The 25,867-nt window shown below is 43.5% G+C and overlaps 1 protein-coding gene across 2 annotated transcripts in view; it reads right to left on the bottom strand.

Moving 5' to 3' along the window:
* LOC127583304 (guanine nucleotide-binding protein G(I)/G(S)/G(T) subunit beta-1) overlaps positions 1 to 24,829 on the bottom strand; it is a 67,111-nt gene extending 42,282 nt beyond the window's left edge. The window contains exon 1 of one of the 2 annotated variants that reach the window (XM_052039143.1): positions 24,467 to 24,829. The gene's annotated coding sequence lies outside the window, so the exon portion shown is untranslated. The remainder of the gene's footprint in view (positions 1 to 24,466) is intronic. The other variant, XM_052039144.1, reaches the window with a different exon arrangement.
* Positions 24,830 to 25,867: the final 1,038 nt, after the last annotated feature.

Below are 25,867 nucleotides of genomic sequence, written 5' to 3'. Positions count from 1 at the left end.
AGACAACTATTTAATACTTGTACTTGGCAGCCATGAAAAGAAATAATTAGGTTAGAGTGAGTAGTATCAAGAGAGCAGACCAATGGTGAAGATGAGCTCTGAGAAGGCAAGGGGCAGGGGTGAATTCAATGATGAGATGTCACAGGGGCAGAATTGAGTGCCCTGGTGAGAAAGGGAATCATGGCCAGGTAAACAGGTGTTCAATATCATTAAACAATACTGTACTCCTTCAGTATTTAATCATGTTATGTTACACATTCAATAAAGAAGCTCAAATCCAATCCATCAAGTTAAATGCAAGCAGCATTAACAATTCCAAGCTGATGGGCAGGACTTGCACGAACTGAATATTCAATTCTGATACATAATTTTGAAATATTTCAGTATTGCTTCAAATAATGAATAATCAAAAGGCAGTTTCAAACTTGACAATTTTTTTCTTCAATTTGAAACTTCAATATCATGGCCTTTCAAAGAAACTAGGCCTTACTACTTGTTAGCCTCAACTCCAAGCACAAGTTAGTAACTACCTGATACTTTCTAAAGGAGAAGCAATTTTGCCAACTAGAACTACTGTACACTATCAAATGCATTTTAGTTGAAAGTAGTAACAGATTAACATTAACCATGACACTAGATTTTATGACCCCTCAGCTTGCTCTTCCACTGAACCCATTGTTTCTTGATGTGTATGGAAGTCAATTTTTAAAGGTGAGACTTTCATATTATGAAGTGTCAAGTGAAGACTACCAGAAGTTCTGGGAATCAGAAAAAAATTGTACCATCTCAGAATAGAAGGAACCTTAAAGAAGCTATTCCTTCTCATTCTACCTAATACTGATTATCTTTATACCACAAAACATTAACTTTCTTGATTATGTTTTAATTTTTCATTATGTCACACAGGAAAATAGATTGATCACCTCAATGCTTCTTTTGAAATTGATCTCCAAGAATTTAAAATTAGCCAGCATTCCCCTGCAGAAATACAAGCGTTTTCTGTGACTGAACTTGTCTCTCCAGTTGCTGTTGATGGGCTGCTGTAAAGCTTTGACAATTTGACAAGGAGACCTAAACTGCCTTCAAAGGTGAGGCAGAAATTCAAATGCACTTCCTCCAACCTGATCTGTTCCATTCAAGGCATTTGATGAAGTCTCTTCTACATCAGCGAGACCAAGCATACTAGGTGACTGTTTTGCAGAGCATCTGTGCTGTGTGCAACAGCCACCTTGTGCTTCTGGTTGCGTATCATTTCAACTCCCCTTCCCATCCCCATACCAACCCTTCTGTCCTCAGCCTTCTCTACCACCACAGAGGCCAAAGGGAAACAAAAACAATGCTTCAATGGCATTAACATACAATTTTCCAATTTCAGGTAATCCACAGCCCATGTTCCTTTCCCAATCCTACTGGTCCATCTAGGTTCTCTCTCCCCTTGTTCACCTGTTCCATTCCTCCACTCCCCCATGCCCTTTAGCTAGATCTGTTATTCTCCCTAACCTGGTTCCACCTGTTCATCACAAAGACATGCATCGACCTGGGTTCCTTCTCCCTTGGCCTACCTTTTGAATATAACCCCCCTCCTCCCAATCTGGTTCTACCTGCCCATCATCTCTCCATTATCTAGTTCCATTTATCACCTTCCAGTCTGTCTCTACCTCCCCCTTCCACCACCAATGTGGATCCATCTGCCCAATGTCCCCCACCTTATCTGGTACCAGCCCCTCACTGTCTCACTCCTCCCTCTCACCTCTTTATACTAGCTACCTTTCCTCCACACTAAGTGCTGATGCAGGGTCTCAACCTGAAACATCAACCATCCCCTTGCCTCCACTGATACTTCTTGATCTGTTGAGTTTCTCCAGCATTGTTTTTACTCTCCACATGCCAACATCTGCAGCTTCTTGTCTCTTCCATTAGACTGTATCCTTCTCTAAAGTTAGGATCAATGAGCTATTATGGAAAATTGTTATCTTGATTACTACAGGAATGCAAGTATTACAAACTCAAGCATTTGTTGAAAGATTTAATTTCAAATATCCCTTGTGTCCAATATTATTTTAGATTTAGAGACCCAAGCAGAAAAACCTAGGATAACTTCACATGTGACATTAAACTCAATCCCTGCCTGCCTTCAGGTGGATGTAAAATATTGTACCACACCATTTTTAAGGAGAGTTGTCACTTATGTCCTGACCAATGTATACCCCCTACTCAACCTACTGTAACAGGTTAATAGGGTAGGTTATTATCATACTACCATTTGAATGTTTGCTATACATTAACTGACTGCTAGGTTTTCACTGGACCACATTGAAAAAGCACAATAAGCTGCAGAGTGCTTTGAGATGTCCTGAAGGGGGTGTAAACGATACTGTATAAATACAAGCCTTTCTTTCAACATGCAGGCTCCTCTGTATCTTTTATTTCTAAACTTGGCAAATTACTCTTTTGCAATAAGAAAATTATTGTAATTTTTGTGTCAAAATTCAGTTAGGAGCAAACAATGCCTAAATGATTGCAATTTCTTTTGTTGCTTGAACTGACATTTCTGTGTTCATGAATTCATGGTGTCATCTTATAAAAACAAAGGCCCTTTACAACACAACAGTGAGTGTATGCTGATGTTTACTCAACATCTGTCTGGAATTGCCACCTGCAGAAATCTGCATTACTTAACATATTAACACTATACTTTCAAATTAATTGTTTAAGATTTTAACATATCTGATTTAAAAGTATTTATTTTTTGAAAAGTTCTGCACTGTCAGATATGCCATTTTTGGATGACATACAAAAGGCTCCGTGCAAGACAAAAAATGCGAAAATAGGCCATTCAGCCCCTCAGGTCTGCTCAGCCACAAAGAGAGATCATGGCTGGTCTTCTACCTCAACATTTTCCTGCCTTAACCCTATAAGCCTTCAATTCCTTGAATGCCCAGAAATCAATCTCCATTGAATGCAATCAACAACTGACCGCACAGCACTCAGTCACAGAACTGGAATGATACAGCACCTTCGCCTCATTTCAGTCATGAATGGTCAAATAATTTTGAGAATGATCTCTAGCTACGAACTCAGTCAGGGAAAACAGCCCCACAGCTACCTGATCAAGTTACGTTTTGGTTATGTTTCAAAGAGGTCACTTCTAAACTCTAGAGATTAGAGGCATAATCTACTAAAACTGACACAAAACTCTCTCAATCCCAGGAACTAGTTTAGCAAGCCTTCATTGTACTTATGTATATCCTTCCTTAGGATGGGAAACCCACCTTGTACACAATACACCAATGTGATTTCACCAAAGCCCTATATAACTGTAGTGGGGAATCCTTACTCTTATGTTCAAACCTTCTTACAATGAAAACCAATATATAATTTGGAGAGACAAGAAATTCTGCAGATGCTGGAATCTGGAGCAATACACAAAAAGTGCTGGAGGAACTCAGCAGGTCAGGCAGCATCCATGGAGGGAAATAAACAGTCAATATTTCATGCCAAGACTAGAAAGGAAGAGGGAAGAAGCCAGAAAAAGGTGGGGAGAAGGGGGAGGAGTACACACAGGCAAGAGATAGGCGAGTCCAGGTGAGAGGGGGAAGGTAGTGGGTGGGGTTGAATGAAAAGCCTCATCATGGGAACAGATGTGGCAGAGGAACTGGGAGAAGGGGATAGCATCCTTACAAGTGACAGGGTGGGAAGAGGTGTAGTCAAGGTAACTGTGGGAGTCAGTGGAAGGTGCCTATGGTTAATCTGTCTCTGGAGATGGAGACAGAGATCCAGAAAGGGGAGAGAGGTGTTAGAGATGGACCAAATGAATCTGAGGGCAGGGTGGAAGTTGGAGGCAGAGTTGATGAAATTGATGAGCTCAGCACGGGTGCAGGAAGCAGCCCCAATGCAGTCATCAATGTAGCGGAGAAAGAGTTGGGGGGCGTTACCGGTGTAGGCTTGGCACATAGACTGTTCCACGTAGCCGACAAAGAGGCAGGCATAGCTGGGGCCCATGCGAGTGCCCATGGCTACACCTTTAGTTTAGAGAAAGTGGGAGGAGCTGAAAGTGGTGGTGGTGAACTGATTTTTTTTTGAATGGAAAGCCTCAGCATGGGATTTTTTTTTAATATAATTTGCCTTCTGAATTTCCTTCTGTACCTGTTACTTGTAAGTGACTGTGTACAAGGAAAGCCAAGTAACACATAGCCCCTCAAGTCTGTCTCATTAAATATGATCACAGCTGATCCAACTCAAACCTCAACTCCTCTTCCTGATCTTTCAAAAATGTATCTACCTCTTTAAATACCAACACTCAGGGTAGAGAATTCCAGAAATTCACTCCACTCTGCTAGAAGAAATTCTAATGCTCCTGTTTTAAGTTAACTGCCCATAACAGCCACTTAACTGTTTTGTCATAAACACTGATGACAAACTTTTGTAACTGATGGAATTCAACTATGCAACTTCTTATTCAGAGTCAGATATGCTACCATTGTGCCGCTAGGTTAACACACCACATCAACTTTTTCCAATCTCCCACAATATAAGCATTTGCTTTTCTACAAAAGTGGAAACCCCATATTTTTTTTCCACAATGTAATCTACCTGCCACATTTCTGACTGCTCAGCTAGTCTATCCACATCCTTGTGAAGCCTCTGCGTCATTCCCACTTTGCTTTGTGTCATCAGTGCACATGGAAATATTACATCTGAGTCCTCAGCCAAATCATCAATAGAAATTGTAAATAGCTGGGGCCCACACATAGATTCCCAAGTTAGCCAACAAGTCACAGTTTGTTAAATTTAAAAAGGACCCATTTATTCCTAAATAATGAAGCGCTGGAAACAGGTCAGGCAACATTCGATGTAAAGTAATGTTTCAAGCCAATGATTATCAGAACTAGAGAAGTGAGAAAACAAAAGTGTGTTTAGTTTCAGAGAGGGCAATAGATGCCAAGAACAATGGGAATGTTTACGATAGGTTATCTGGTTGACAATGTTTTTGCAGCTTGTAGTTAATAGATACTGAAAATCAAAAATCTGCAGATCTTGGAAATCCCAAACAACAAAAAGTGCTAGAAGCAATCAGATCAGACAACATCCACTAAAGCAGCAGCAGCACACACTAGTTGCTGGAAATCTGAAATGAAAAGACATTGGAAATATCCAGCAAATTAGACAACATCCAAGGAAGAATTCAACATCAAGCCCTGGGGCCTGCAAAGTACACAGAAGGTGTGCTGTTGCTCAATGTTACGTTGGGCTTCAGTGGAATAGTGCAGAAAGCCCAAGGTCAACACGAGTGACAGGAGGCTCAGGCTGCTCTTGCATACCAAATCCAAAGCACTCATCCAATTAGTAAAAGGCTTTGCCGATACAGAGACAAGACTGCGAGCAGTAAATGCAATACATTAAATTGCAAGTGAACACCTGCTTCACTTGGAAGTACTGTGAGAAGGGATGTAGAAAGGCAGATATTGCATCCCCTGCAGCTGCACAGAAGTGCCTTGAGAAAGGGAAAGGTTGGAGGAGATGGAAGAATGAACGAAGGTATCATGAAGGGAATGGTCTCTAAGGAATGCTGAAAGGGGAGGGGAAGGGAAGATGTATCTAGTGATGCAACCTTGTTGAAATGGTGAACAGTAGAAAATAATCCAATGAACACAAGAGGCTGGTGGCAAAGAAGGTGAGCAAAGGGATCCCTAACCTTTAACAACACTTACCACACTTAGAAGTACTTCCACTGGCTGTAAAGCCACTATTGAAATACAAGACATTTTCTCAGTATTGTCCAACTGATCTAGATTAGTGAGAGGTGGCAAGTGTTCCAGTAATGAGCATGTTTTATAAAAGAAAATAATTTTTCCAAATGTGTGCATCACCACCAAGACTTGCATTTATTTCTTATCCTTAATTGCCCCTGAACAGAATGGCACTTCATATAGCATTTATGAGTCAACCACCTTGCTGCAGGGCTGGAGCAACATATAGGCTAGAACAGATAAAGATAACAGATTTCCTCCCCTAAGGATATCAGTGAAGCAGATGGTTTTACAACTATCCAGTAATTTTGTGGTCATTACCAATGATAGCTTAGTTTTAAATTTTCCAAATTAATTGAATCTTAAATTCCACAGCTGCTAAGGTGGGATATGAACTTGGTTCTATGGATTACATCACACGCACAGTAGATAACCATCACGTCCAATGATTACCCAACTGTTTATGACTTGAAGTCCCTGAAAAAAAAACTCAGTCCAACTTTGAAAATGCTCAAATGTGCATAAAAGTTATATTGCTATTATAATACTTTGAATATGGAATTTTCAATGCCACATTTAAATGGATTGTTCAAGTTCAGTTTCCAGAGTTTATTTGAATGTGCATTTGGGCAAGAGAATGTATTGGGAGAAAAGTGGAGATGTATTTAAGAATGAAAGGAAAAAGGTCTGTTTTGGATCAACCAGTCTGCATGTTGGATAGAGCCATTATGGCTTGGTAATAGCAGAGGTCAATAAAAGAGATAATCACACGCATATAACCCGATTCTTCTCTCATGGACATAATTGTCAAAGAAAGATGCATCACTGACAAGGATGTAACAGCAGAATACATTGTAGTTAATTATGTGGACGTGGGAAAAGTACTTTGTGACTACTTGAGTTGTATAAAAAGCAGCAGTGGGAGGACTCAAAGAACAGAGATCTAAAGAAGTGCTCTGTGGAAAGGACAGCAAGATGAGGATGGACATAAGCCACATAGGAAACTAGTGGCTACTGATCAACAAAAGTTCAGTATGCCCATTCGCCATTGGGAAACTGTTCCCAAGGACAGAGATGGCATAAAACCTGCATTTTCATGCTATAAGAGCCATCTGAAATGTCAAAGGACTATAAAATCTGTTTAATTATATTCACAAATAGTGGTCGGCTAATCACTAACTCAGTAAGTGTACTTCTGAAGTCTTGCCATTACAACCAATGAGAATTATTTTTAAAAACTGAACAGTCCAACTGGATTTTATTACAAAATGGAAGTCCAGGATTTCTGTACGTGTGGTTAAATGCTCAAGACTCAGACTTACTGGGCACAATATCTGCCAAGCTCAACCTTCCCAAGATACCACAGGATTTATCCAAGAGAAACTGGATGATAGATTCTGTGCCAAGTTAGAACTGCCACAGGATCCTTGATTCCATCGATTTCGATGAGCTTTATAGGTTTGTTGAGAATAAAGCAAAGGAGAAGCTTGTTTTTAATTATTTTGGCTTTACTTAAAATAGTTTTTAATTATCTTATCAACTGACTTTTAATCTTTTAGACATTCAAAGACACTTAAAATTACTTAGAGCTTTTTTTTAAACAGCCGTGTGCCACTGGAGTCTACCTTTGCAAGGAATTGTGGATGTTTTGAGCCAGCAAGATAGGCCCTCCATATTTGGGCATGGGGTGACTGCAGCTATCAATTGTGCACAACAGAAGTATTTGGCCCATTCATTCTACCACTATTGAAATAGTATGGATCAATGAAGTACTCTTGTTTAAAAAAAGTTTAAAATTTCACCCAATTCTTCAATTATTTTTCACAGTTAACAGTCTGTGTAAAAATCTGAAATTATGCAAAGAGCCATGCAAACTAATTTGATACTCAAATACTTGATGGATGGACTGGGCAATAAAGCCTCTTCACCTAGAAAACATAACCTCTACCTTTCAAGAACATTTACAATAGCATGCAGATCTTAACCCCCCAATAAACCCTTAAAGTGAAATATTAATATGTTAATTGAAACAAGAGTCAGCCCCCTACCCCCAAGCCGACTATTATTCAATATCATGGCTGATCTGCCCCAGGCCTCAACTGTTCTGTACTGGTTCCCCATAGGCACCAATCCCCCAATCTTGCAAAAATTTATCTACCTCTGAATATCTAAAATGGTCTACTTCTGGGGCAGAAAATTCCAGATATTAGCCATCATCTGCAAGAAGAAATTCCTACACAGCTCATTTTTAAATGTTCACTCTTGTATCTTGTAACTATTTCCCCTCACTCTATACTCTCCCACCAGTGGAAACATCTCAATATCTAATCTGTCATGCCCCCTCAGGATCTGAAGATTCATTCTTCTAAACTCCAAATATAGAGCCAATTGCTTTAGCCACTGTGATAGAGCCACCCTCTCGTTCCAGAAATTAATCTAGTGGAATATTTCTTGGACTGCCTCAGATACTAGTGCATCCTTTTATAATTAAGGAGACCAAAACTATACACAGTACTCTTGGTGTGATCTCATCAACCCATATAATTGTAATAGTACTTCCCCATTTCTAAACTCCAACCCCCTTCCAATTGAGGCCAATCGATACATTTGGGAGTACCAAATGAGGCGAAGACATATACCATGAATGATAGAGCCCTGGGGTGTATTGAGAAATAAAGGGACCTTGGTGTACAAGTCCAAAGATCCTTGAAGGTGACTGCGCAAATACATAATATGGCTAAGGCAGCATATGGGACTTGGCCATCATTAGTCAGGGCATTGAATACAACAGCAAGGAACTCATGCTTCAACTTTATAAAATATTGGTTGGACATCTACTGAGGTACTGCATGCAGTTCTGGCCACAACACTGCAGGAAAGATGTGACAGTACAGAAAATGTGCAGAGGAGATTCACTATGATGTTGCCTGGGATGGTGCATTTCAGTTATGAGGAGAGACTGGGTCTATTTACCCTGAAACGGAGAGGGGTTAAAATTGAAGTATATAAAATGAGAGGTCATAGATTTAAGGTAAGAGATTCAGAGGCAATCTGAGGGAGACCTTCTTCACCTAGAGAGTGGCGAGCACCTGGAATACATTGCCCAAGAGTGCGTGGAAGCAGATTCCTTGACAGCATTTAAAGTGTCTAGAATGACCACTTCAATGGCCTAGGCATAGAAGGCTATGGGTCAAGTGCTGAAAGATGGAATTAGTACTATCGACCCGCACTGGTTGGCGTGGATGTGGTGGGCAACCAAATGGCTTGTTTTCCATGCTGTGCAACTCTAGGACTACTATATCATTTGCTTTCCAACTACTTGCTGTACCTGCCTTCTAACTCTTTGATTTGCACAAGAACACCTAGATCCCTACAACTTGTTTCCAATCTCCCTCCACTTAATGTCCTTTTGATTCCTCTCACTGAAGTGCATGACCTGACTTTCCCCACATTAAACTCCATTTGTCAAGTTTTTGCTTGCTTACTCCAAGCTATATCCTGTTGCTTAGTCCAAATATCCTTGTCACCACATCCTCCCAAATATTTTACTGTCATCAGCAAACTTGGATACTTTGCACTCTCCTTCCTCCTCCAGGTCATTAATATAAATAGTATAGACCAGGGTCCTGCTGCAATGAATAATATAAATAGTAAGTAATTTAGGGCCAAAATTTAATCCTTGTCGCATTTCACTACTTACATCCTTCCAGCCTTAGAAAGACCCCTTTATCATGAAACACCAAGGTTGGTACTTTACCCTTAAAGTGCTGAGCATTACTTTTAAATCAGCATAATGTAATGGTTTTGAGTAAGCTGGTTCTTAAATGTGGAAATGGTTCAACCAGCCTACTGTGGCTCACATATTAACAGCTATGAGCAAAACATCTGAGAGCTTGGGGTCCTACTGCAATGAATAATAAAGATAGTCTCTTAAGAACATTAACTTGACTCTAGGTTAGTGTAGACACAAGAACATGCTGGAATCTGTAACACAAACAACCTGCTGGAGGAACTCAGCAAGTCAAGCAGCATCAATAAGGAATTGTTTACATTTTGGGCTGATGCAGGGTTTTGACCCGAAACATCAGCAATTCCCTGCCCCACGGCCCCCCCCCCCCCCGAAACAGATGCTGCGCGATTGCAGTTGTTGCTTTGTTGCTGCAGGTTAGTGTATGCTATTTTAAGTTGAAGTTCAATACGTCAATTTATGAGGCAAAGTTAAAACACTCAAATGACTTATCCATTAATATGTAAATAAATCCAAGTAAACACGAGATTGTGAATTTTTCATAGTCCAGGAAAAGAATTTCAGTACTATTAAAATATTTCTAACTGTAGCTCAAAGTTCACTTTCCTTACAAATGACATAATATTGTAAAAATTATTTATTCATCAAATTTTAATCAGGCAAAGTCTGTCACTATCAATTTTGGAAAATGGATAACTTCTGCTTTCTAACATTGTTAGAGCATAAACTACTTCCTTTTTCTCCACCTCAAAGTACAACAGTAATCCAGCTGCACTAGTGAGAACTTCAGCTCCACATTGACATAATGGTGTATTATGAGCAGGGTACATTTTATGAGCGGGAGCTGCTCATAATTGGCCTGTGCCCTTTACGACTAAATTGAGAATACCGAGCATAATTCACTTCGGTACAAGTGGAACCCCCACCCGTGTTACAGCCATTCAGGTAATGGAAATTCACCTTTACAGAATTTGCAAATCCCTACCCAGAACTGAGATACAGAATAAAATTTGCTATCGCAGAATTTATGTGGAAAAGGGTAAACAATTTTTTTTCCCAACTTGTGTTTCTTAATGGGTACACAGAAATGCATGATATGGATCAGTCCTGTGAAAGAAACCCATCCCCCTCCACCATAACGCAAGGGTCGCCTGTGCTTTGGCTTTCTGCATCACTGCTGTGAAAACATTATGCTCAATATGCAGTTTGATAATGAATAAAAGAAAGCAAAGAAACTATAATATGTTTCAAATGGAGGAAAAGCAGGAAAGTATAACATTTGTAAAATTAGACATTATAATCCCATTAATAACCTCAATTATTCAAACTACACAGATGAAAGAACTACCGAGCTACGTAATCATGCACAAAGCTCAGAGCCCACCTTAAAATAACCAGTACTACATTTTTATATTCAGAGATCAGTATGAAAGGCTAACAGGGTAACATAGTAACATTAGAGATATACCCACTCTTACTTTATGTTGATTCCACTTACAAAATACTCTCAATCATCAGTTTATTCCTTGCCTGGCAATCTTTAAGTCCTTTTAGTGTGTTAATATTCCAATCCCTTTATACTACATTGGTCCTCTCATAAAGAGTAGCTTATGCTTGTACTGCTCAATCTTATTATAGCGCTGCAGGGGGTGGGGTTCAACCAACCCACTTCTTACCAATGCATTTCTCATTTCTATTTCTGGATCTACTGCCTTCAACATGAAATCAAGCACCACAGAGCTTAACTGTGCATTAATTCATTAAATAACATTCAATCCATGCTAACCTAGAAAACTTAAAATAGATTACTTATTACAATCTACTTGAAGATTTAAACACCAGGTAAAGTACATCAAAAGGAATGCTGTTACTGCCCTGATATCCAGTGTACAGGCGAATAATTGCAATGCTAACTTCAGTTTAGCTTGAAGATGGTCAACGACATGCCTGTTCTTTCTTCTCCGTCCAGAGACACATAGTCTATGATCAAGACAGCTTTCTGATAAGGCTAGATTGGGGAGGTACATTTCAAAACTGTGTTCTCCTACCAATTTAAAGCATTCAACTGACACTTCACAGTTCCAACAAGCAAAATAATGATGATTTTATCCAAGATTGTCTGTTGTTTTCCATTCCAGTCAAATAAAGATAGCCATGCCCAAATGCTAATTGGAGTTGCAGTCTGGATATATAGTCAGACTAAAAAAATGATTTAGCAATCAGTTTGTAACAAGGAGAATCACAGGTCACAGATCTTTTCAACATTTGTAAATCTCCAAGTAGTATTGTTCTTAGTTCACTATGACTAAATACCTTTCTAGCTTTTATTTTGAAATTTGTGTTAATGCTGCAATTTTAAATTGTACTGTAACACACAAGGGAAAGCAACCAAAATGAAAGGAGAATTTAATTTGGACAATGAAAACCAATAGCTAAAATACAATGCAACACCATTCTCAGATGTGCTAGCCAGCAGAATTCTCAAATTTGAGCATAAAAACAGAAGAATGTACATCTTTGCAGACCTCACCCACTCACTTAGATTAAATTCATTTTTCAGGTCATGACCTAGATTTTGCTTAATATTTTTTGGGTTCCCATTTAAACAGGTCCTCCTCACTCTATCTAGCTAGTTATGAGTTAATAATATGAAGGGGAAAACAGGGCACTGGTTCTCAGTGAATGCAGAGATTTAAGCATTTGGAAACAAATGGAAGAGGAAGTCAGGTGAATTAGTCAAGTAGAGAGAAACGGGTGAAATAAAAATTAAAATCTCAATTACTACTCACAGAAGTGAGCCTGTAGCTTCAACTGTTACCTGTTTGCCCCAGAGAGGTTGAGTGCCACTGCAGTAACAAACCTTATCAGCAAAGGTAATTATACTGTACTCAGAGCCATAACTTTCTGCAGCAAGCTTAACTGGCAATTAATGTGCAAATGCAGCAATTTCATAAACCACATCAGTAGCTGTTGATAGGGTAATGCAAATTGTACAATTGACGTTCATAGGGTAATTTCTTCTTTACCAGTTGTTGGACTTTGGGCATGTTAAAGCCAACATTTTGGTAGCAAATCCTTGGCAATGAAAACTCAAATGTTTAAAGCTTAACTTTCAAAAATTTGTGGTATAAGTGGTGGCCATTTGGCCAATGCATGCTCATATTTATGTTCTTCAGTTTAATTCCACTTTGGTCCATAGTCATGTGCGCTACATCACAGAGAGTTCATTCAGTTACCTTTTAAATTGATGAGGTTATCTCCCTTCATCCTTTCACAGTGAATTCCAAATCCTCATCACTCTTTGCTGATGTTTCTCAAGTCCTCTCCAATTCTTCTACCAATTATGTTAAATCTATGCCCTGTGGTTATTGTCCTCACTTTATCCAGGTCTCTTTAACTGTACACATCTTCCCTTAAACAATCCCAGCCTAGCCAATATCTTAACCAAAATTCTCTAGCCACGACAACATTTTCATAAATCTCATTTATACCATCCCTATACTGTCTTAGTTTGATGCTGAAGTTGCAATAGAAATCTCATTATTCACCTGATGCATGCAACAATAAGTCTGAAATGAACCTCAACTTACCCCCACAGAGAACTTTAGGTAAAAATTTGGTTAAACTCAAATACCTCAACTTACTCCTGCATGAATCCACAAACTAAAACTACATTGCTTGTGGCACAATTCCCATTCAGGGTTCCCTGTTGTGGTAAAGAATGGTAAAATGAACAGCAGAAAGTAATAATTTAGTATTTCCATATCAGAGTTACACTGTAATGCACTGCTTAAATAAGCTGCTGGTAGATTCAATTGTCCATATGGACATGTTCATTATTTGCACCCTTGCTAAATGTACTTATCACCATAATGGAGATTTTCTGCAAAGGGCAGAAAATCTGATTATCTGAATAATACAATTCAGCTTATTACCAGCACCCAAATTAATATTCCTTTCACAAGAAACAGGGATTCTATTGTCAAGATTTAAGCACGACTGCTTTTTAAAATAAATCCACACAAGTTCACTTGGTACCCTCAATGTCAACACATTCTGAACTACTGTCAATGTAAAGCTCTTTTAAACCTTCAGTTAATTTTAATATATGAATACTTTCAATGTTTTCAAATAGGTCAGTGAGCTCTAACAGTAAAAAATAAAACTAAGTATCAGAAAATGGTGGAAACACAGGTTCTGGAACCAAAAAGTAACAAGTCTTGTTAAACATTACCAGAATTTTTCATTTCAGATTTCCGGTTTGTTTTTACACAAGCTAAATTAGATTTGATCAGATACCATATCTGCAGTGGAAGGCAAATACATTTCATTCTGAGCTACTGCATTTCAGAAGACAGCTTTTTTGTGCAAGGAAGTCACACCCATCACATCTAGACAGATGCAACAAAAATTCACACTAAGGACTTCAAAACAACTTGCACAGAAGTGCTTCCTTCAAATGATACAGAGCACAAATCCCTTTGAATGGAAAGAGAAAAAATTTTGGTCAACATTTTCTCATTTACCCAAGTGTCAATGTAATAGCCTAACACTGCAACACTTCTGAAATCCATAGAGGGTTTATACACAACCAACCCTTCAAGCTATAATTCCTATGAAAATTAAACCTAGGACACCTACACTTTTACATAAGCACAGCAACACAAGCTCAAAATTAAATGCACACATTGTTCTGCATTCAACACAAATTCAAGGCTCCTGAAGTGGCCATGTGTTTCAAACTCATTAAATTTAGTAAAAGCCTTACTCCAATCTACAGAAATGCAGAGCAATCAAATGACAGATCATCTTGAGAGGTTTCAGCTGTAAAGGCCACACCTTATCAGAACTGGTGTTTGCTGCAGCTAAAATATGCCCATTTACTTACAAAAACGCTTCCCTCATTGTAAATCAAAATAGAATGTAGACCAAGTTCCTGATCAATACAATATCTTAGTTTGCCACCTTCAAAAAACAGAACAGGTACTTTAACCATAGAATACTAGGCATGTAATTATTGACTTCCAATAGTCAGAAATACCCCAAAGTATATTGTAACTTAACCATGTAGTATAGTGTTATAATTTTTTTTGGTAATGGACTTGGCAAACTAGTGGTTATAGCACTACAGGGAGCAGTTTTTGAAGTATCTCAGCAGTAAATAGCAAATTTGATACAATAAACATGATCACTGTGGAAGCTGCTGGTTAATTTACTAATTTAGGAAAAGATTATGCCCCTACCACACCTCGTCTGGCCTACATGGGACTCAGGTCACCACTGCATAGCTAACTCAATATTCTCGGGGGAACTAAAGATCAGTGATATTTTTCATCCTTTTGTTCACATTCCATATAAAAATACCACAGAAATATTACACTCGACCCCAGAATTTCAAAAATGCAAGAGTTCCTGCTTCTAATTAATAACTAGGTAATACATTAGTCAATTTCATACCTTCAGGCAAAAAAGTCAAATTAGCCAAGTCTCATTAAAATTGTCTACAAATTTACAAAATTAATAGAAAGCAAAAAGTTTCCAAAAAGAATTGAATGACTATTCCAGAAATGCAAATTAAGTTATGCAACATCAAAATGGTTGCTTCACCTGTCCTAATCTTTTAAGCTACATTTGCTAAAAATGTGCTACAGCACCAATTTTAGCACTGTGCCCAAAGAACTACCCAAGACATCAGAGAAAGGTTAAAATCATAGCTCAGGGGATTATTGCTGTGTACATTAAGAGTTGTTAACATTTTCCTTCCTCTTCCAGCCTCTTATTTTGTTTCTCATTAGTCATTTTATTCAAAATGTTTTTATAACAACTCAAATTTAAAGTTATTCTGAAAGCATATTCAAACTCATGTCAAAGACAAGTAATTCTAATTTGTAAAGAATACAAAATAGGCATTAATGCTGTTGGCTCACTAGCATTTAATGCATAAATCAGAAAGAAAAGGCAAGAAATTATAGAACCTTAAATGAAGTTACTAATTCTAGTATACTTAAAACTTGATGAAGCTTGAGGGTGTCTGACATCTGTATTTAGTTCAGTCTCCATTAGCTCATGTTTATAAGCTTAGATGTACAATAAAATCCTATTAATGCATTAGTACCATACATAAATGATCTCAAAAGCACAGATAGATAGCCTGGAACTGCCATCCATTTCCTGCCTGTGTGGAGAAGCAGCATTGCTGACAATAGCTCACATGGTCCCGATGGGAAAAACTATACTAACAAGTGAGCTAACCACCTCCCTGATTCAGGCGGAAAAACATCTCCCCTGGCACAGAGGCCCATAGAAAAACAAGGACATCTGTACATATAACAAATTGTTCCATAATAATCAGCTTCTTAAAACTAATACACTTTCAAAGGAACTGGAGCTTATGAAGGATCAGAACACTGCATGCAATGCTGATGTGGAAAACAGGATCAGCTTGAAATCATACACTGCAAATGAATTGATGTAATCAGGATTAAAAGATATTCTACCTAATCCATAAGGTACATTTTGTTTTACAAATATTTAGATAACATATGGTATATAGTACTAACAACCTGTCAGGATAATAGAAACCCAAACTGCTGTGTGTCATGGTTTTAACTGAAAAATGGGAGTATTTTTTAAGCCATTTTACTTCCCACATACCCTAGATTCCTGAAGACAAATACATCTCCAACCACCCCAGCTAACTCAGAATGAATAGGATTTGAATATGGGATTCACATGGCTTGAAATGGCCCCCAAAGGATAATTCTATTTTGTCTGGAAAGCAAATCACTTGTTCCCTTTATTAATGAAAGAGAAAAGAAAACATTGCAAGTATTTGTTTCAAAAGAGTTTTAACTATGAAATTATCTTAAACATGCAGGAAATCTCAAACATGCACTCCAAAGCCAGTAACTCTAGTCTACATTGCACAAAATGTAAATTTTTTTAAAATTAATTCCCTTCCCCAAGAATCATGCAAATTTAGAATTCACATTCAACCCATGAGCAATAGTAGCAAGGCCTTAACCATTCTTGGGTACACTCCTTTTGATACAATGAAGTGAATTGCCACACTAGGCAGTTAGAAGTGAAGCTTGTTATTTTGGGACCAGAGCAGCATGTAAACCAAACCAGAGTCTCTTCCATACAAGTTTGATTTTATATGGTGCCTCTTAATATAGCAAAATTCTGCAGATATTTTGTTGAAATATTATCCAAAAAAATGACCAAGCTATACACATAGCTACCGGTACAGATGAAAAAAAGTTTGACCAAAATTATATAGAACCATGGAATACAGGCCCTTTGGCCCATCATGTTGTGCCAACCTTCAAACCACTCCTAAGACTATCTAACCCATTCCTCCCACATATGCCTCTATATTAAATTCCTCCATATGCTTACCTAACAATCTCTTGAACTTGTCCAATGTATCATCCTCCACCACCACCCCAGGCAGCGCATTCCATGCACCAACCACTCTCTGGGTGAAAAACCTTCCTCTGACATCTCCCTTGAACTTCCCATGTCTTCCTAATTTACCTTAAAGCCATGTCCTCTTGTTTTGAGCAATGGTGCCCTGGGAAAGAGGCACTGGCTGTCCACTCTATCTATTCCTCTTAATATTTTGTATACCTCTATCATGTCTCCCCTCATCGTCCTTCTCTCCAATGAGTAAAGCCCTAGCTCCTTTAGTCTCTCCTCATAATTCATACTCTCTAATCCAGGCAACATCCTGGTAAATCTCCTCTGCACCCTCTCCAACGCCTCCACATCCTTCCTATAATGAGGTGACCAGAACTGGACACAGTACTCTAAGTGTGGTCTAACCAGAGTTTTGTAAAGCTGCATCATTATTTTGCGGCTCTTAAACTTGATCCCATGACTTATGAAAGCTAACATCCCATAAGCTTTCTTAACTACACCATCCACCTGAGTGGCAACTTTCAGGGATCTGTGGATATGAACCCCAAGATCCCTCTGCTCCTCTACACTGCCCAGAATCCTGCCATTTACCTTGTATTCTGCCTTGGAGTTTGTCCTTCCAAAATGTACCACCTCACACTTCCCTGGATTGAACTCCATCTGCTGCTTCTCAGCCCAGCTCTGCATCCTATCAATATCCCTCTGAAAGCTTTGACAGCCCTCCACACTATCCACAACACCACCGATCTTTGTGTCATCTGCAAACTTGCTAACCCACCCTTCCACCCCCTCATCTAAGTCATTAATAAATATCACAAAAAGTAGAGATCCCAGAACTGATCCCTGTGGGACACCATTAGTCATAGCCCTCCAATCCGAATGCACTCCCTCCACCACAACCCTCTGCTTTCTACAGGCAAGCCAATTCTGAATCCACACGGCCAAGCCTCCCTGGATCCCTTAGCCTATGACCTTCTGAAGAAGCCTACCATGCGAAACCTTGTCAAACACCTTACTAAAATCCATGTAGACCACATCTATTGCACAACCCTCATCAATCTTCCTGGTCACCTCCTCAAAGAACCCCATCAGGCTAGTGAGGCAAGATCTTCCCTTCACAAATCCATGATGGCTGTCCCTAATCAGTCCATGATTCTCTAAATGATCATAGGTCCTATCTCTTAGAATCCTTTCCAACAGCTTACCCACCACAGATGTAAGGCTCACTGGTCTGTAATTCCCTGGACTATCCCTACTACCTTTTTTGAATAAGAGGACAACATTTGCCACCCTCCAATCCTCCGGTAACATCCCCATGGACAACGAGGACTCAAGGATCCTAGCTAACGGTTCAGCAATCTCCTCCCTCACCTCCCGAAGCAGCCTGGGGAATATTCCGTCAGGCCCCAGGGACTTATCTGTCCTAATATTTTCTAACAACTCCAACACATCCTCTCTCTTGATATCTACATGCTCTAGAACATTACCCTTACCAACACTGTCCTCAGTGTCATCAAGACCCCTCTCCTTGGTGAATACTGAAGAGAAGTATTCATTGAGAACCTCACCCACTTCCACAGCTTCCAGGCACATCTTCCCACCTTTGTCTTTAATCGGACCTACCTTTACTCTAGCCATCCTTCTGCTCTTCACGTACGAGTAAAAAGCCTTGGGATTCTCCTTAACCCTACTCACCAAAGCCTTTTCACGTCCCCTTCTTGCTCTCCTCAGCCCCTTAAGTTCCTTCCTTGCTACTCTATATTCCTCACAAGCCCTATCTGATCCTTGCTACTTACACCTTATGTATGCTGCCTTCTTCTTCCTAACTAGTTGTTCCACCTCTCGTCACCCATGGTTCTTTCACCCTGCCATTCCTTCTCTGCCTCACCGGGACAAATTTATCCCTAACATCCTGCAAGATATGTTTTAAGGAGCCTCTCAAAAAGAGCAGGGAGAATTTGGGAGAATTCAAGAGCCTAAAGCCACAGTGGCTAAACATGCAATGGACAAAGAAATTGTAATTAAAAATCAAGGACATAGAAATGGCCAGACTGGGAAGAGCACCGAGAGCTGCAGAATGTTACTGAAATGGAAAGGAATGAGCTAATGAAATGATTTGAAAATGAGGATGAGAAATTGAAGAGGGCCAGTACATGTCAGGAAGCACAGGGGTGACAAGATTCAGTGCAAGTTAGGACATGGTCAGCTGAGTTTTAAATGACTTCAAGCCCAAGAAGGGTGGAAGATGGGTGGCGGACCAGGACACGTGAAAGATCTTTTAATGACAGGACAGTTTTACATCTACTTCCATTTATAAAATGTTACAATAATAAATTTCAATTCTCAAATATCTCAAACCAGCAAGATCTAAATTTATATTCCATTGATTAGCAGTCCAAGTCATTAAACATTAGGTTATTACCGAAGAATTTAGGGCCCAATCTGCAGTACTGTTCAATTGTGTGGACTTTTCCTCAAAAATATTAGATAAGCAGGGAGAAAAAGCAAGGATTTACTAGAAAGTCAAGGATTAAATGGTTAGAATTAAATCTACTAGACTCATCAGGAGTAAATAGGAAACACCCTTTTACACAATAGTGGCAACCTGGAACTCAAAAAGCAGCAGCTACCAAATTAATTGAAATTAGATAGAACAAGAGCGTTATTAAATGTGTCTATCAAGGGATATGGAAGTAAAGTTAAAATACAAATTGGCCTCAATCTAGCTGAATTTTGGAACAGGTTTGTGGGGCTGGATTGTCCATTCCTCTTCCAGATGTTCAGATTATGTTACAATGCTTCTAAGTTTTAGATTTAATATAATCTGGAAACATCCTAGCTAATAATTATTTAAAGAGGAAAATTTTGAGAATAGCCTGCCCCTTTAGCTTCTTGAGTATAAAATGAACATTACATACAGCAAAAATAATGAAGGTGGGGGGGGGGGGGGCGGGGAACGACTCAAAGCATTAAAACAAAAGAACAGCAGGTCTGAGGTTTCAACATACTCTCATGGTTCAGAAAATGCTTAAGAGACCAGCTGCATATTCCTAGGCATCAAGACATTTCAAGTTTTGCCAAACTTATCACCTGTTATTTAGTAAAAATAAGCAACTTTGTGAAAAGGAAAAATTGAACTGAAATCAATGACCACATTGATTAAAGAACAAACTGGACCGGAAGAAATTATCATGGGCTAATGTGTGATACCACATGCGGTTCAATCATCAGTTTCATTTGATAAATGGTTATAGGATAAAGTAGTATTAGTGGAATTAGTTCAGGGAAGCCAAAATTCATAAAAGCAGAAAAATAAAGTAGTAAAAGATGTTTTAAAAGGTACAATTAAATCTACTCTATTAAGTCTAAGCAAAACCCCTATTGAGTACATTACGATGGGTACAAAAATCTAAACATGCACAAGATTTGCATTTCAGATATATAACAAATGCAATGAAAAGACATTAGGAATAGCATGAGTGCATAAGTGGACATCCTTCACTAATACCAAAACTGAATGAAATGAGGAGTGAGGGGACTAAAGAGACTGAATAGAAAGGACCCACTTAGCAGAGAGGTCAATAACTAGAGCGGCATTGAATTAAGGCATTTGGTAGGATGAGAGAGAGGAGTTAAGGAATTCTTGTTTCCACCCAGTGATGGGGTTCCAGAAATTATGGCCTGAAATAACGATGGAACCGGAAACCCTCATCACGTTTAAAACTCTCAACCTACAATGCACAAACCAAGAGCTCAGAAATGGGATTCACCCAAAGAGATCCTTTTTTGGCTTTGTGGATAGGGGCTGAAATGCTGCCTTCCTATGCTGTAGCTTTCTGTGAAATAATTGCAAATGGGTCTCAACAGCACACTTTACCAATAGTATCAAAAAACTGAATAGTAGACTATTGTAGAAACAATGCATAGTTTAAATATGTCAAAACATGATTTAAACATCTAAAAGAAAACTTCCAGAAAACTATCAATATGCTATGCAGATTCTTGGCGAAGATGGGGGAAAGAATAGTTTCCATTCCATTTTTGGCAAATCAACTCTGCAATAAAAGTACTTGTGTTAAACCCTGGTGTATCAGGTTTTTTTTTGAATATTTTAATCCCATACTATAAATTCCAATTACCAGGTGTGAGCAAAATTCCATGGCCTTCATTTAACCACAAGCTATACTTAAATTTTCTAATTAATTATAAAAGTTGCACCCAGTTATTTATTCAGAACAGCAGGATTTTCTGGGAGAATGAGAAACATTAACTCTCACATAATTGACAGATTGATTTAATACTGCACTTTTTTTTTGCTAACTAGCTACACTAGTTTTGCAGCAAAAGATCTATCAGGATGGCTTGAAACCTAGTTCACAGACAGCTTATTGTCATCCTTTCTGATATTAAAGAGGATATAAAACACTTCAACATTAACATATTATCTCCAGTCCCACAAATGATAAAACACAGACACACAAATTTATTTGATGAAGAGTTAACACTATCACCTATTCTCATTTTCACAATTACTGTGCTCACATGTGACGGGTGGAATGGAAATAAATCATCTGGAATAGCCTCTTCCTACCACTGTACATATAAAAATGGAGGCTTACAGAAGCTGATCACTTAGCTATTCACCGTCAAGAAAGTGTGGCAAGTAGTACTGCTAAGGGAAAGTGAGGAATGAAGCCAACTCAGTTTCAATGCTAGATTTCTTTACTAAAATTGGGCCTAGGCATTTATAACCTCTTTTTAGTGCATATACCAGGCAGATCTTAAAAACAATTATTCTGCAATGCACCTTGCCTTCACTCTTTGGACTTTAATTATAGACTGTGAAGCAGGATTCAAATTCCCAATACTATTCCTCCCTTAATATGCATTGTATGCAGCAGAGTATCCAGTAGACAAATAGAACCTCAAACAGAGAAATGACAGGTCCAAATGCAGCAGGACCCCACCTGATTATTTCCCATTACCCAAGATGTTAATACGACATTTTATGGAACATTTTTGGTAGTTACTGTGCATAACGCAGATGGAAAAACACATCCTTTCCCAACGCAGGACCCCACCTATTCTTTTTAAACAAGGTTTAAAAAAAACACCAAGGCCCGAGCCCCTCTTACATTAAGATGGAGACATTAGTGAAGAATTATGACCAGATAGCCTCGTGCACTGCCGGTAAATGTGCCTTGCAGATAACACATGGTCAGAAAGCACCAATTGGCAAAAGTCAGGAGACTGGGGAGGGGGGGAGGGGGGGAGAGGGAGGGGGGGGGGAGGGGGGGAGGGGGGGAGGGGGGGGAGGGGGGGGAGGGAGGGGGGAGGGAGGGGGGGAGAGGGGGGGAGAGGGGGGGAGAGGGGGGAGAGGGGGGGAGAGGGGGGGAGAGGGAGGGAGAGGGAGGGAGAGGGGGGGAGAGGGGGGGAGAGGGGGGGAGAGGGGGGGAGGGAGGGGGGGAGGGGGAGGGGAGGTGTGTGTGGGGGGGAGGGGGAGGGTCGAGGTGTGTGTGGGGGGGAGGGGGAGGGTCGAGGTGTGTGTGGGGGGGGAGGGGGAGGGTCGAGGTGTGTGTGGGGGGGAGGGGGAGGGTCGAGGTGTGTGGGGGGGGGAGGGGGAGGGTCGAGGTGTGTGGGGGGGGAGGGGGAGGGTCGAGGTGTGTGGGGGGGGAGGGGGAGGGTCGAGGTGTGTGGGGGGGAGGGGGAGGGTCGAGGTGTGTGGGGGGGGAGGGGGAGGGTCGAGGTGTGTGGGGGGGGAGGGGGAGGGTCGAGGTGTGTGGGGGGGGAGGGGGAGGGTCGAGGTGTGTGGGGGGAGGGGGAGGGTCGAGGTGTGTGGGGGGGAGGGGGAGGGTCGAGGTGTGTGGGGGGGAGGGGGAGGGTCGAGGTGTGTGGGGGGAGGGGAGGGTCGAGGTGTGTGGGGGGGGAGGGGGAGGGTCGAGGTGTGTGGGGGGGGAGGGTCGAGGTGTGTGGGGGGGGAGGGTCGAGGTGTGTGGGGGGGGGAGGGTCGAGGTGTGTGGGGGGGGAGGGTCGAGGGTGTGGGGGGGGAGGTCGAGGTGTGTGGGGGGGGAGGGTCGAGGTGTGTGGGGGGGAGGGTCGAGGTGTGTGGGGGGGAGGGTCGAGGTGTGTGGGGGGGGGAGGGTCGAGGTGTGTGGGGGGGGAGGGGGAGGGTCGAGGTGTTGTGGGGGGGAGGGGAGGGTCGAGGTGTGTGGGGGGGGGAGGGGAGGGTCGAGTGTGTGGGGGGGGAGGGGGAGGGTCGAGGTGTGTGGGGGGGGAGGGGGAGGGTCGAGGTGTGTGGGGGGGGAGGGGGAGGGTCGAGGTGTGTGGGGGGGGAGGGGGAGGGTCGAGGTGTGTGGGGGGGGAGGGGGAGGGTCGAGGTGTGTGGGGGGGGAGGGGGAGGGTCGAGGTGTGTGGGGGGGGAGGGGGAGGGTCGAGGTGTGTGGGGGGGAGGGGAGGGTCGAGGTGTGTGGGGGGGGAGGGGGAGGGTCGAGGTGTGTGGGGGGGGAGGGGGAGGGTCGAGGTGTGTGGGGGGGAGGGGGAGGGTCGAGGTGTGTGGGGGGGGAGGGGGAGGGTCGAGGTGGGGGGGGGGTGATGGAGGGCCGAGGTGGGGGGGGGGGGTGATGGAGGGCCGAGGTGGGGGGGGGGGGTGATGGAGGGCCGAGGTGGGGGGGGGGGGTGATGGAGGGCCGAGGTGGGGGGGGGGGTGATGGAGGGCCGAGGTGGGGGGGGGGGGTGATGGAGGGCCGAGGTGGGGGGGGGGGGGTGATGGAGGGCCGAGGTGGGGGGGGGGGGGTGATGGAGGGCCGAGGTGGGGGGGGGGGGGGTGATGGAGGGCCGCGGGGGGGGGGTGATGGAGGGCCGAGGTGGGGGGGGGGGGTGATGGAGGGCCGAGGTGGGGGGGGGGGTGATGGAGGGCCGAGGTGGGGGGGGGGGGTGATGGAGGGCCGAGGTGGGGGCGTGAGGGCCGAGGTGGAGTGGAGGAGTGTAGGTGATGTGGGGGGCGTGGAGTTGGGGGGATGTGGGGAGGCAGGGAGGAAGAAGGCGAGGGTGTGTGGGGGAGGGAGGGGGATGGGGGGAGGGGGGAGAGGGGAGAGGGGAGGGGGGAGAGGGGAGAGGGGAGGGGGGAGAGGGGAGAGGGGAGAGGGGAGGGGGGAGTGGTGGAGGGGAGGGAGAGGATGGTGGTGGAGGAGGAGAAGGTGGAGGAGGAGAGGGGGTAGAGGGGGAAGAGGAGATTAGCCGCCGGGGGTAGCGGACGGGCGACGCCCCGGCCCGAGCCCGCGAATAAAGGGGCGCGGGGCGGAGGCAGCGCCATGTTGGCCGTGTGGGCCCGGGCTGAGGGGGCTCCTTCCCCAGGCCGGCGGCGCGCCAGCCCCCGGGACAGCGCGGCCCCGGACAGCCGGCGGGCGAGCGAACGAACGGACGGACGGACCGCCAAAACCCTCCCCCACCCCGGCCCACACACGGCCGGCCGCTCCCATCGAGCGGCCGCTTGGCCCCGCTCCGCCGCCGCCCTGCCCTCCCCTCGCCCCCCAGCCGCCGCACTCACCCGGCGGGCTGCCGCTCTCATTGACCGCTCCCGGCCCGGGGCTCGGCTCTGCTCGGCCTCGGCGTCAACCGTCGCGATGTGGGCCGACTGCGCTGGCGGATTGGCTCCGGCGAGGGGTGTGAGGGGCGGGCGGGCGGGCGGTGGCCGCGGGCGGCGGGTACCTCAGGCGGACTAGGCGCGGCGGCCGGCGGCCATTACAGGGAGACAGTCGGCGCGCTCTCGCTCCGGCGGATGGGCGCGGTGCGGCACTCGCCCCTGCTCGCAGCTCGGGAAACCCCACGCTCTCCCGCCTCACCCTCCCCGCGCACGCGCGCGCGCCTGGGAGCGGCGTCCGTCGCGAGCGCGCGCGCCCGTGACGCGCCCGCGTGGTGGAGGGTGGTGGCTGGTCACGTGAGTCCGGGGCCGACAGCAGCGCCCCCTGGTGTCTGACAGCCGGAGGTTAATTCCTTCAGCGGGACCCGAATGTCCAGGGATCCATGGACCATCCCCCAGCGGGACAATGTCCAGGGATCCATGGACCATCCCCCAGCGGGACAATGTCCAGGGATCCATGGACCATCCCCCAGCGGGACAATGTCCAGGGATCCATGGACCATCCCCCAGCGGGACAATGTCCAGGGATCCATGGACCATCCCCCAGCGGGACAATGTCCAGGGATCCATGGACCAACCTCCAGCGGGACAATGTCCAGGGATCCATGGACCATCCCCCAGCGGGACCCGAATGTCCAGGGATCCATGGACCAACCTCCAGCGGGACAATGTCCACGCATCCATGGACCAACCCCCAGCAGGACCTGAATGTCCACGCATCCATGGACCAACCCCCAGTGGGACTCGAATGTCCAGGGATCCATGGACCAACCCCCAGTGGGACAATGTCCACGGATCCATGGACCATCCCCCAGCGGGACCTGAATGTCCAGGGATCCATGGACCAACCCCCAGCGGCCCATGGATCCATAGACCATCCCTCAGCAGGACAATGTCCAGGGATCCATGGACCAACCCTCAGTGGGACAATGTCCATGGATCCATACACCCTTCCCTCAGTGGGACCCAAATGTCCACGGATCCACGGACCCTTCCCTCAGCAGTCCCTGTCTGCTGAATCTCCCCCCCCCCCCACGAGCCCAACCCACACCAGCCCACCACTGTTGCCATGGCCCCACAAATCACAGTCCTTCTGGTATATATGCAAGTCATGATGTAGTGTGACTATGTTTGCTGCCTCTTCCAACCCTTCAGATCCCCACCACAGTCTAGGTGAAAACAGTTCTCCTCTTCCTCCTCTAATACTCCTACCACATAGTTTAAATCTTTATTCTCTGGATTATTCCCTCTCTGCAAAGGGAAACATGTCCTGCCTACTTATTTATCTAGGCCCTTCAATTTTGTACA

This window comes from Pristis pectinata, chromosome 26 (genome assembly GCF_009764475.1).
Source record: "Pristis pectinata isolate sPriPec2 chromosome 26, sPriPec2.1.pri, whole genome shotgun sequence".
NCBI lineage: Eukaryota > Metazoa > Chordata > Chondrichthyes > Rhinopristiformes > Pristidae > Pristis > Pristis pectinata.
Note: the sequence above shows the minus strand (reverse complement) of the source record. Positions and strands in the feature narration are given on the sequence as shown.